The sequence below is a fragment of the Apodemus sylvaticus genome, chromosome 3 (genome assembly GCF_947179515.1).
Source record: "Apodemus sylvaticus chromosome 3, mApoSyl1.1, whole genome shotgun sequence".
Classification (NCBI taxonomy): domain Eukaryota; kingdom Metazoa; phylum Chordata; class Mammalia; order Rodentia; family Muridae; genus Apodemus; species Apodemus sylvaticus.
In genome coordinates, this window is record NC_067474.1 from 122,540,425 (window position 1) to 122,552,468 (window position 12,044).

A 12,044-nucleotide genomic window follows, 5' to 3' on the forward strand; every position below is an offset into this window, starting at 1 on the left:
TCCTGGCACTTGGAATTGGCAGAAGGATGGCAACTTTGACATAAAGGCTTTCAGAGGCTTTCAGGTTCTGGGATTTTTTTTTTTTCTTCTTTTCAGGCTGGTGTGTGGGAGGGGACAGCCGTGAACAGATGGGAGGTGAGAACGGGGCCAGCTGCTTCCCTAAGGGCTGTGTGATTTACTCAGGGCTTTAAAAATGATGTGACACAGCCCGGCTTTGCTACTAACCACGGGCCTTGCTCACCTGTTGAGGTAGGCAGAATGATGTCCCTCCATGCTCACAGACACCATGACCCCCAGGATCCTGGGGGTTGGGGGAGAGCCACAGAGCTGCCGTCTCCCCACTGGGCTGCATCATTTGTTCACCCCAGCCTCCTGTGGGCAGCCAGGGGAATAAAGGAGCCAGAAAACCCACGGGCTTTAGGGCCCAGAAGACAGGGTCTATGTCTCAGCACCTTGTGGCTGGCCTCAGGTAAACAACTTCCTGCCTAGTTTCTGTATTTGTAAGACAACATACATACCTCAAAGGACTTTGAAAGGATTAAATGAGATACTGTGACTCTGACTCTGCAGGATGTACAAAGAGCTCCCTGTGTCTGGGTTGGGGACACAAGAGGGCAGAGAAGGGAAAGAAGGAAACAGGAAGGGAGGGAGGAAGGGAGGGAGGGAGAGAGGGAAGAAGGGAGGGACAGAGGGAGGAAGGGAGGGAAATCATATCTTTTTGTAGTTTTTGAGACAGGTAGAGAGTTTTTTTTGGTTTCTATTTATTTGTATTTTTGTTGAGACAGGGTTTCTCTGTGTAGCCCTGACTGACCTAGAACTCACTCTGTAGACCAGGCTGGCCTCGAACTTAACAGAAATCTGCCTGCCTCTGCCTCCTGAGTGCTGGGATTAAAGGCTGACACCCGGCTGTAGGGAGTTCTTTTTTTTTTCTTTTTTTAAAGATTTATTTATTATATGTAAGTACACTGTAGCTGTCTTCAGATACCCCAGAAGAGGGAGTCAGATCTCATTATGGATGGTTGTGAGCCACCATGTGGTTGCTGGGATTTGAATTCAGGATCTCCAGAAGAGCAGTCAGTGCTTTTAACTGCTGAGTCATCTCTCCAGGCCGGGAGTTCTTTATTCTGCTAAATTAGTGAAATTTCAGAAGCCAAGGTAAAGTGTATAAGCACTTAGTTCAATCCTGACAACTAACCAGGGCATACGTTTAGCCTTTTCTTTTTTTTTTTTAATGTACATTGTTACACACTGTTCAGGCCTGTGTCTCTAGTGGAAGGAACTCTTCAGAAAAGCTAAGAGCTCCTCTGAGAGCTGGGGGAGCACAGAGGACAGGGCCAGCGCCACTTTGCTCCTAATGATTCAGTTAAGCAGCCAGCACCTCGCTGGCTTAGTGGGTCATGAAGGCTGCCCCTCCCCCAAAGAAGGGTACGAGGGCCTACAAGTCAGCCCCATAGCTTTGAACCCTTCTCTGCAGCTGCCAGCTGTGTCACCTTGTGCAAATCACTCTGTTCTGAGCCATCAGTTTTTCTTGCCTCAAATGAGGACAACGCTGCTTGTTTGCTGGCCTTTGGCCTGGTGCAGGACAGATGGACAAAGAGTTAGCGAGGCCATTCAGGAGGTCAGGGTGGAACCCTTCCCAGTCTGCCTGTGCTGTCTTTGCAGCCACACCTAAGCCAAGAGCTGGACTAGGCAGTTAGCAGAGGGCTGTGGACTGTGGCAGAGAACAAAATCTGAGTGTAACTAAAGAAGCTTTGCCTTATCCACTTGCCCCCAGGGTGCTTATGCTAATCCCATTCCCACCAAAGCCACTCAGACTAATGAAGCCTCTTCCACTGCCGCTCCGCTCCACACCATCTGTCAGCAGATCCGCTGCGCCGTCCAGGACAGCCTGTGTCTGAGACCTCCTGAGCCACCTGGAGGCAGGCTGGGCCACCAGTGTTTCACCCAGACTTCATTCAGTGCCGTGGGCCCTGCTGAGCCACATGGAGCTAAGTCACTGGTGATCTGGGGAAGAGAGATGCACACACACACACACACACACACACACACACACACACACACACACACGGAGGAATAAATAAATAAGTTACTCTGGGGAGTTCAGATGGCATTACGTCCCAGGACAGACAATGAAGCCAGTGCTGAGGTAGGTAGGAGGTGGACTGGGCCCAGTCCGGCTTCCTAATCCACACATTCACTGCAGCTGTGCAGCACTCCGGACCTGCGCAGGACTCTGCTGTAGCACAGAAGAGAATCAGACAGTTCCTGCCTGGGAGAGCGTCACACTACAGGCAGAAGAGCAGGGAAGGCTGGAGGTGCTGCATCAGCCCCTGGTCCATTACTAGGAATTTTCTAATATCTATCTATCTATCTATCTATCTATCTATCTATCTATCTATCTATCTATCTATCTATCTCTATCTATCTATATCTATCTATCGTCTATCTATCATCTATCAATATCTATCTATATCAATCTATCTGTATCAATCATCTATATATCAATCTATCTACCTATCATCTATCTGTATATCAATCATCTGTTATCTATCATGTTAGTGTGTAGAGGGGTGCATGTGCCATCATATGTGTTAGGAAGTCAGAGAAAAGCTTTGTGGATATGGTTTTCACTTCCATCTTGATATGGTTCTGGTTATTCTCTGGTCAGCAGTGCCTGTACCTGCTGAGCCAGCTTGTCAGCCCAAATGCCATATTTTTCTTTGATTTGTTCTCTCTCTCTCTCTCTCTCTCTCCCTCACACACACACACACACTCACACACTCATTCACACACTCACTGTTCAGTGTCAGCAGGGGTCAGAAGAGGGCATCAGATCTCCTGGAACTGAAGTTACAGATGCTTGGGAGCACCAGGTGGGTGCTAGTAACTGGTGGCTAAGCCTTTGTTGGTCCAGGCAGAGCAGGCCCACCGCAGACTTAGGGGAGCCACTCCTCCACCCCATACCCAGTCTTCCTGGCATCCTTAGTTACCTCACACTGCTGTGGTACAGTGACTTGGGTCCCTGTGTGGCTCATTTCTGAGGGCTGGGACTGCCAGATGGCTTGGTACAAAGGAAAGAGGTGACCCATAAGCACTGTCACTTGTGAGAGGATGCGTTTATCTCCGACAGGGCTGCTATAGCACACTGTTGGCTGATGTTCTTCTAGTTTATTGTTTTTGTGTGTGTTGTATATGCATGTACGTATTCATGTATGAGTGTGTGTGGGTATGTGGGGGTGTGGGCACACATGTGAGCCTGGGTGGTCAGAGGTCATTGGGTATTTTCCTTTATAACTGTCTATTTTTTGCCACAAGCCTCTCACTGAACCTTCTGCTCACTGATTCAGCTACACTGGCTGGCTAGTGAGCCCTTGGTGTGCCACTGCCCCATCTCTGCTTCCCCAGTGCCAAGATTAGAAGGACAGGGCTTTAAAAACAAAAAACAAAACAAAACATACAAACAAGCCCATGGATGCCAGGATCTGAACAACTCTCATGCTCATGTGGCGAACACCTGACTAGTGACTGAACCATCCCCCTCACTATTGACTTAAATGACAAATACATTTCCCTGGAGACTGGGTCAACGATCAAGGTGTTGGCAGGGCCTTCTGAGGCCTCGCTCTGCTTTGCATCATAGCCATGTCCTTGCTGTGGTTTCCACAAGAGCTCTGTGTAGTCTGCGTCCTCAGGTCTCTTCCTGTAACAGCAGATCACACTGGAGCAGGGCCTCAGTCCGCCCTGGGTACCCCTTCCTGGGCCTTTTCAAACATAGTTATGAAGCACAGAAGGGTGGGACTTCAACATGTGACTTTAGGAGGACACTCTCAGTTCACAGAGATGTGGTAAGAGAGGGGACAGACAGTGAGAGGTCCGAGAGGGACACCCAGTAGGGCAGCAGGCACTTGGTGGAGAAGAGTCCTCAGGTTAGATTCCAGCCACTGGAGGAAGAAGAGGAGAGCTAACTCCTCCTGGGAGAGGGTGGGGGAACGGGGAAGAAACGCTTGCTGGGGTTGAGATGGGAAACAAACGCAGATGTGTTCATAGGATGTTCTCAAGGGCTATAGCTCTAAGGCCACTTTCCAGCATAAATAAAGAAGATATCCACTAAGGATCTAAGGTCTCTTTCAGGCAATGAAATGCCCAGACATTTAGAAATACACAAATACCAGCCCCTTCTTTACCCTAGCCCAGTGGTTCTCAGCCTTCCTAATGCTGTGATCCTTTAATACAGTTTTGCACGTTGTCATGACCCCTAACCATAAAATTATTTCATTGCTGCTTCATAACTGTAATTTTGCTACTGTTATAAATCGTACTGCAAATATCTGATATGCAGGATATCGGATACTCAACCTCCCGAAGAGGTCACAACCCACAGGTTCAGAACCCAGAACCGCTGCTCTGCAACATTTCATCAAGCTGCCTCTCCAGTTAGGGAATGGAGGTCTGAGAGTTGAAATAGCTTGCCTGAGGTCGCTGGGTGAGTCACAGAGGGCCTGTGTGCAGTCTCCTCAACGGAGTCACAGGGAACTGCACAGAACGTAGCCTGCATGGTCACTGAAGAATCTGGGCTACATGAACTGGTGAGCTTAGCTCCACTGTGAAAAACAAGTATGCTGTGCTAAGTATGCTGTGCTTAGTATGTTGTGCTTAATATGCATGTACTTAGTATGCTGTGCTTAATATGCATGTGCTTAGTATGCTGTGCTTAGTATGCATGTGCTTAGTATGCTGTGCTTAGTATGTTGTGCTTAATATGCATGTGCTTAGTATGCTGTGACTAGTATGCTGTGCTTAATATGCATGTGCTTAGTATGTTGTGCTTAATATGCATGTGCTTAGTATGCTATGCTTAGTATGCATGTGTTTAGTATACACGTGCTTAGTATGCATGTGCTTAGTATGTATGTGCTTAGTATGCTGTGCCTAGTATGCTGTGCTTAATATGCATGTGCTTAGTATGCTGTGCTTAGTATGAATCTGCTTAGCATGCACAGGCCCTACCTCAACAACCAACGCAAAGAGCAGAAGATGGCAGCTCCAGGTGTGGCTGCGGCTGCCACTCTCCGTACAGCCTCATGGGCAGGCCCTTAGCCAGACTGTCCCTGGAATGCCCTGTGCAGAAGGGAGCCGCCTCACCCAAGGATGCACCCCCTTCCCAAGACAGGTCACTGCGGCCTGCAGGAGCCTGTTCCCACCACCCCTCTCTGGATGACTCAGGCAGACTCGAGTCACAGGACTGACTGAGGCCTGGCTGCAGCCCCTCCTGAATCCCCAGAACAACCCCTGGAACTCCTGCATGCTGTTGTCTGAATAAATCTTTTATACTGTCTTTACTCTGAAGCTGAGGTACCAAGGCAGCCATCGAAAATGTGTAAACGTCTGCAGCTGTGTCCAAAATGAGAGCTGGACTGCATTTGGGGAATAGGCCTTCCTCTGCCAACCCTTCTCTCGGAAAGCTTTCTCCCTGTGCACAAACAATGCCCTACAAAGAGTTTAGCTGGACGGTGGTGGGTGCATGTCTTTAATCCCAGTACCTTAGAGTCAGAGGCACGTGAATCCCTGTGAGTTTGAGGCCAGACTGTCTACAAACCAAGTTTCAGGACAGTCAGGGGTACACAGAGAAACTCTGTCTCAAAAAAAAAAAAAAAAAAAAAAAAAAAACCAAGGAAAAAAGTCAGTATTAAAAAACCTTGAGCTGGAAAGATGGCTCAGGGATTAAGAACCTGCTTTTCCAGAAGATCCTGGTTCAATTCCCAGCACCCATGTAGCAGCTCAAAACTGTAATTCCAGTCCCAGGGGATCTGGCACCTTCACACAGATATATACAGGCAAACATCAATGCACACAATAAATAAATAAATACAAAAAAAAAAGAGAGATTTGTGTGCGCATGCGCATGTTTAAGTCAGAGGACAACTTTGCGCAGTCAGTTCTCCTTCCACCAGGTGAATCTACAGGATCACTTCAGGTCGTGAGGCTTGGAGGTAAAGACATCCACCCACTGAGCAGCTCAGGCAGTGTCCTGACTGAGGACATTTGTCAAGATGGAGAGCCCACTGTTGGAACGTTACTACTTGTGGAAGCCCTCCCTTTGCTGTCACTGTCCCTGGTCTAATCCAGGCTTTGGACCAGGGTTCTATGCACTCTTCTTCGTGCCGCCGTAGCCACCTCTGCTCTGGGGCAGTTTCCATCTTCTGTCCCTACAACCTTTCCAGGCTTTAGCAGCCTTAGCTGGGCACTTTGCAGACGGCCCCTCAGTCTGGGGCATGCAGCATTCCTGCTGTTGGGAGCCTCACTGTCTGAGGAGGGTTCCCTCGGGACTGTTTCCCTCTCTCAGGGGGAAGTCTCTAAAGCCACATTGCTTTCCAGAGCCAGAGAATGGAGGTGGGCGTAACCCACAGCCTGGAGCCCTCCACATCCGCTTCTCCGCTTCTCCCGTCTGAGGAAGACCTGCCCCTCCCCCACGCATCTATTCATATCAACATGGAGTCCTGGTTGTTCCAGAACATAGCCTGCATGGTCACTGGAGAATCCAGGCTACATGAACTGGTGAGCTTAGCTTCACTGTGAAAAACAAGTAGTCTGGATGACAGCACAGCATACTAAGCACATGTATACTAAGCACAGCATACTTAGCACAGCATACTAAGCACATACATACTAAGCACAGCATACTTAGCACATACATACTAAGCACATGCATACTAAGCACAGCACACTAAGCACAGCATACTAAGCACAGCATACTAAGCACAAGCATACTAAGCACATACATACTAAGCACATGCGTACTAAGCACAGCATACTAAGCACAAGCATACTAAGCACATGCATACTAAGCATAAGCATACTAAGCACACGTATACTAAGCACATGCATACTAAGCACAGCATACTAAGCACAGTATACTAAGCACATGCATACTAAGCACATGTATACTAAGCACATGCATACTAAGCACAGCATACTAAGCACAGCATACTAAGCACATGCATACTAAGCACAGCATACTAAGCTCATGCATACTAAGCACATGCATACTAAGCACAGCATACTAAGCACATGCATACTAAGCATATATATACTAAGCACAGCATACTAAGCACATACATACTAAGCACATATATACTAAGCACATGCATACTAAGCACAGCATACTAAGCACAGCATATTAAGCACATGCATACTAAGCACATATATACTAAGCACAGCATACTAAGCACATGCATACTAAGCACACGTTGGACCACCGAGCACGGCACAGGCCTCCACTGTAGCTCTTGGCCTCACTTCCCTCGAGCCTCTTCCTGGGAGAGGTACCAGCTGGTAGGCCAGACTACAACCTCCACAACTGTGGCCTTTCTTGAGGTCACAGTTGATGGTCCCTGCTCTAGCTAATCTCCTTTGCTGGCACTTCTTCAAGGCCTCCATGATTTACATGGAAGTTATCAGAGCCTGTAACCACGCATCCTGCTCAGGCCCTGGCATCTTAACATTTTAAGAATTATTTTTATGCCCCGCCCCTCTGTGCGTGTCTGTGTGTTTGTGTCTGTGTGAATACATGCCATGTGTATGCTGGTGCCCACTGAGGCCCAGAGAGGACATTGGATCCCCTGGAGCTGGAGTTACAGGTGTTGTGAGATATCTGATAGAGTTGCTGGGAACAGAACTCTGGTCCTCTGGAAGAGCAGCAAATGTTCTTATCACATCAGGTCCCTGCCTACGTTATTAACTGGGGAAGGTGTAGTACGAGGCCAATTAGATCAACTGGGTACCAAAGATGTGACTTCTTGCTGTCAGCTTTCCATCAGGGCTACGTGTGACTGGCATCTTTGGCAGATGGTAAAACAGTAAACCTGATGGCCTGGGGTCAGATGATTGGTTTCCACCAGAATGCTTGACCAGACAGAAGATGGTTTTTCATTTTGTTTTGAGAGATCTGGCTGTCTCAGAACCACCATGTAGCCCAGGCTGGGCTCCCACTCACAGAGATGTGTCTGCCTTTTGAGTGCTGGGATTAAAGGCCTGCACCACCACTGTGGGTCATCCTGGGCTATAAGTTGAGTGGTCTTGCTTTGGATCCCCAGGGGTTACATTGGAGTCTTCCTGTGGGGTCTTGACACATATTCTGTAGGTCATTTTTTTCACTCTGCCACCTGTCTCAGACAACACAGTTTCCACAAGCTCATAAGGCTCATGCAGCATGGCAGCTTCAATATAGGCTGCACCTGCTCGTAAGCCCTTTTCTGTTGTGTACCCTATAACGCCTGGTAGCTTTGGGTTAGCCAAACCTGGAGAGGCTTCCTGACCTGGGATTGTTTTCTTAATACTAGAGTGACTGCTGGCTGCCAGGACTCTGAATCTTCACAGAGTCTCCTATTCTCTGCAGTGCATGCTTCCGATAGCCAAGTGTTTTGCTTATCTGACCCAGTTAGCTGACAACTTCCATTTACTGGGTCAGCATGTTGTCTAGGTGGACCAGGTCATTGCAAACTGTATCACTAGAGGGCTGGAGCAAGCAACCCAGGGGCAGGCTGGTAAATGTATACAGACAAATGTATACCGATAGATGTATACCGATAAATGTTGAATGTGACAGTAAGCTTCCTTTCCACAGCCCAGGGGCTACACACCTGGTACTCGTGAACGTGTTGACGTGCACATCTGGCCCAGATGCAGATGCAGATGGAACTACCTCTAAGTTTTGCTGTTGCCATCTTAGATTCCTCTGCTTTGGCCTCGGCTAGAGCTGTGGTGACCTCCAGCCCTTAAGCCTCTAAGGATGGCGCCCATCAGTGTTCACCGGCAAGTTTTCGTGGCTGGGTCACGTGAGATGGTTGGTTCAGTAGGTAAAGGTGCTTGCTGCCAGGCTTGACACCTGGAGATCAACCTCTAGAGTTGGTAGGAGAGAACCACCTCGCCCAGGTTGTCCTCTGACTTTCACACACATCATGGCATGAGTCACCCAATAAATAGAAAAAAATATTTTTGTTGGCTATTTTATTGCCTTTTCTTTGAATTCCCATAAGTCACAATCATATGCCTTTAAAAGAAATGGTCTGTTTAGGACCAGAGAGATGGCTGAGTATCGTAAAGGCAGTTGCTTCTGAGCTCAGCGGCCTGTTTAATCACTGGTACCTACGCAGCAGGAGGAGGGAACCGACTCTTACAAGTTGTCCCCTGGCCTCCACACCCAAACCACAGCATGCACCGCCCACATTCCAAATCAGAGTGCTTGAAACAACTTTTAAAAGAAGGTCAGTTTATCATCTTTCTTCATCAGACTGTGAACTTGAGGCTAGAGTCCGTCGTATCCATCCCATGATCTCTGAACCCAGCACATAAGAATTCAGCACCAAATGAATGCTTTTGACAAGATAGGAAAACAGCATCACTTTGGACATCATGGTCCTGTTGGATCTGGAGACCAACCTAGCCAGCCTACGGATAATCCTGACAGCAACTATATCGTTTGGGAGAATTTAAAAGGAAACACCATGTCATCCAATCAAGCTAGCTCTCCTCTGAAGCCTGTGTTCCCTGTGCCAGTGGGAGCTCCCCAGCCTTGTTTTCCAGGATGGGCTGATGCTTTCTGATTGCAGTAATGAGCGGTAACAGACTGGACCCTTGTCCCACGTGGCTGCAATAAACGCATCGGAAACACATTGCCCTTCTCGGGGTGAAGCTAGGAGGCCCGAGGCAGCCAGGGAAGAAAACCAAGGTTGACAGCTCCCAGTTTAAGAACCTGATACTCTATAAATGAAAAAAGACCCGCTGCCTGTCCCGCCACCACTGAACGCGGTAAACGAGTTATCTGGCCCTTCTGTTATTTTTCAAACCCGGAAATCCTAATGATATCTGTTTGGGCAACTCTAAACTTCATTTGTCAAAAAAAAAAAAAGGTCTCCAATTTGCTAAATCTGAAGTTATTTTTTTTCCTTTCTAGGCCTTAAATTGTTGAGTGTTTTTCAAAGCTTGTTTCCTTTATTTCTAGAAGATCCACTTTATCTTGACTGCCTCCCTCAGGTCACCTGTACCTGAAGACCAATTGGCTAAGGCCTTCAGGACCCCTGAGACATTTTTTGCCTAGTTCCCCACAAACCCGATGCTGCACACATCTCTCCTCTGTCCCTGCACTAAAACTTGTGCTCGAAGCTGGGCTTCCTCAGGCTGCAAGACTGGTCATGCTTCTAGCCTTGCTGCAGAGATGAACCCTTCAGGGACTTTTTCCTCCTCTGAGTAGTTAAGTCACTCGCTTCCCCACCTCCTTAACATGTAAAACAACCTTCTACAGTGAACACCCAATAGGCCACATTGTAATTATTTACTTATGCTCCTCACTGGACTAAGAGCCCCTCAAGTGGAGATTCTATCTCGTTCGTTGCTGAATCCCCAGTGCCATGCTAGTCCTTGGCATGCAAAAGACACACAACATTATTTATTGAATGAATGAATGAAAATAAGGAGACTTAGTCCCTACCCAAAGGACCAGGACTTAAAACGTCAGTTTAACCCCTGGAAAAGGATCAATAACCTCTGAAGTGGATTCTAATGGTCCTCTAGTAACTGAACACATGCATTGGACACAGAACACCCAGCCGTAGTACAGGTAACTTCCCCATCCATTCCGGGAGCAACTCTTTCATTCTTAACATGTCTGGAGCCTACAAGTACTTCTCAGCAGGAGGGCGGACAACCAGGCCAGAGCGGCAGCGGCCTCCTCCCGTTCCAGGAGTTCACAGCAGTTCCATTAGCGCCTGTGGAAATTCTGCTCATGCATCAAGGAGAAAACAGCCACCAAGAACACAGCTGTTTTCCCTATCGCCAAGACACATCTCCAGAATCATTTTACCCTCGGGCTAGCACCACAGCAGTCTTTTGGGTAGCAAGCGATTTGTTCTCCACTTGCTCCGGACTCCTAAGTTAGCAGAATTCCTGGGTTGTTTACAAAGGAAGCCTTCTTTCCACTCTCTCCTTCCCCACCTCTCCTCCCTAGAGCCAGGCACTGCCGACCTGACCAATTCAAACGCTTCAGCCTGCAGGTTGCAGGATATCACATTGTTTGATCACATTGTTAGATTGTTATTTGCTGAAAAAACAAAAAACTGTTTCTAGTTGTGGTGTGGCTCAGCCCTGAGCACACACTTAGGGTTTGTACCTTTAATCCCAAACCATGAAGGGAAAGTTAGTTTGTTGAAGGAAGCTCGTATGTTTGAAAGTGATGTCTAATTGAGTGACAAAATGATGAATCCAAGAAAGGTTTGACAGAATAGGATCTGCCCAACTCTGACAAGAAGAGAGAGGAAAGGGAAGCTACTTAAGAGAACAGTGGGGGAGAGGGAGAGGGAGAGAGAGATAGAGATAGAGAGAGAAAGAGGAAGGAGACAGTCTTACTGGGATAGCTTTACATAGACAGGCTACAGGGAGAACAAACTAGACACAGGCGAAGACAGAAGGCGCCAGAGAACGAGAAGGAGCCAGGAGATTAGAACACATTGCCAAAGTTAGTACCAGGCCAAGCAGAGCACTTCAGGAGAGGCCGTGAGAGAAGCCAGATTGAACCAGTCAGCGTGGAGAGGAATTTGACTCAGAACAGCTGAATTGAATCAGCCAGCCAAGTCTCAGAACAAGAAAGGGTGAGCTTATTCAGCCGTGAGTCTCAGAAGTGAAAACATTCTAGGCCTAGATTAGATTGTCGGAGGCTGGAAGCGTCCAGGACCAGGTCTAGATTAGCAGACAGAGGCTGAGCCTCAGAGAGGACAATTACAACAGGAACATACAAGTTACACTTTATAACTTGCCTGGCGTGCTGTCTCCAGGCCGGCTGGAGCTGTCACCTGCCAGTCTACTTCTGGGGCTTTCCTTATTCTTTCTCTGCTGGGTATGCACCTCAACCACGCGGGTATCCCTTCCTCCAGGAAGCACTCCCTGACTGATTAGGCCCTGTTCCTGTTTTCCCACTGCAAGTTGTTCAATCAGTACCGATTATACAGTCAGTAGCTATGGACATCTCACTGGCACCAGGCTCTGAAGGGAGG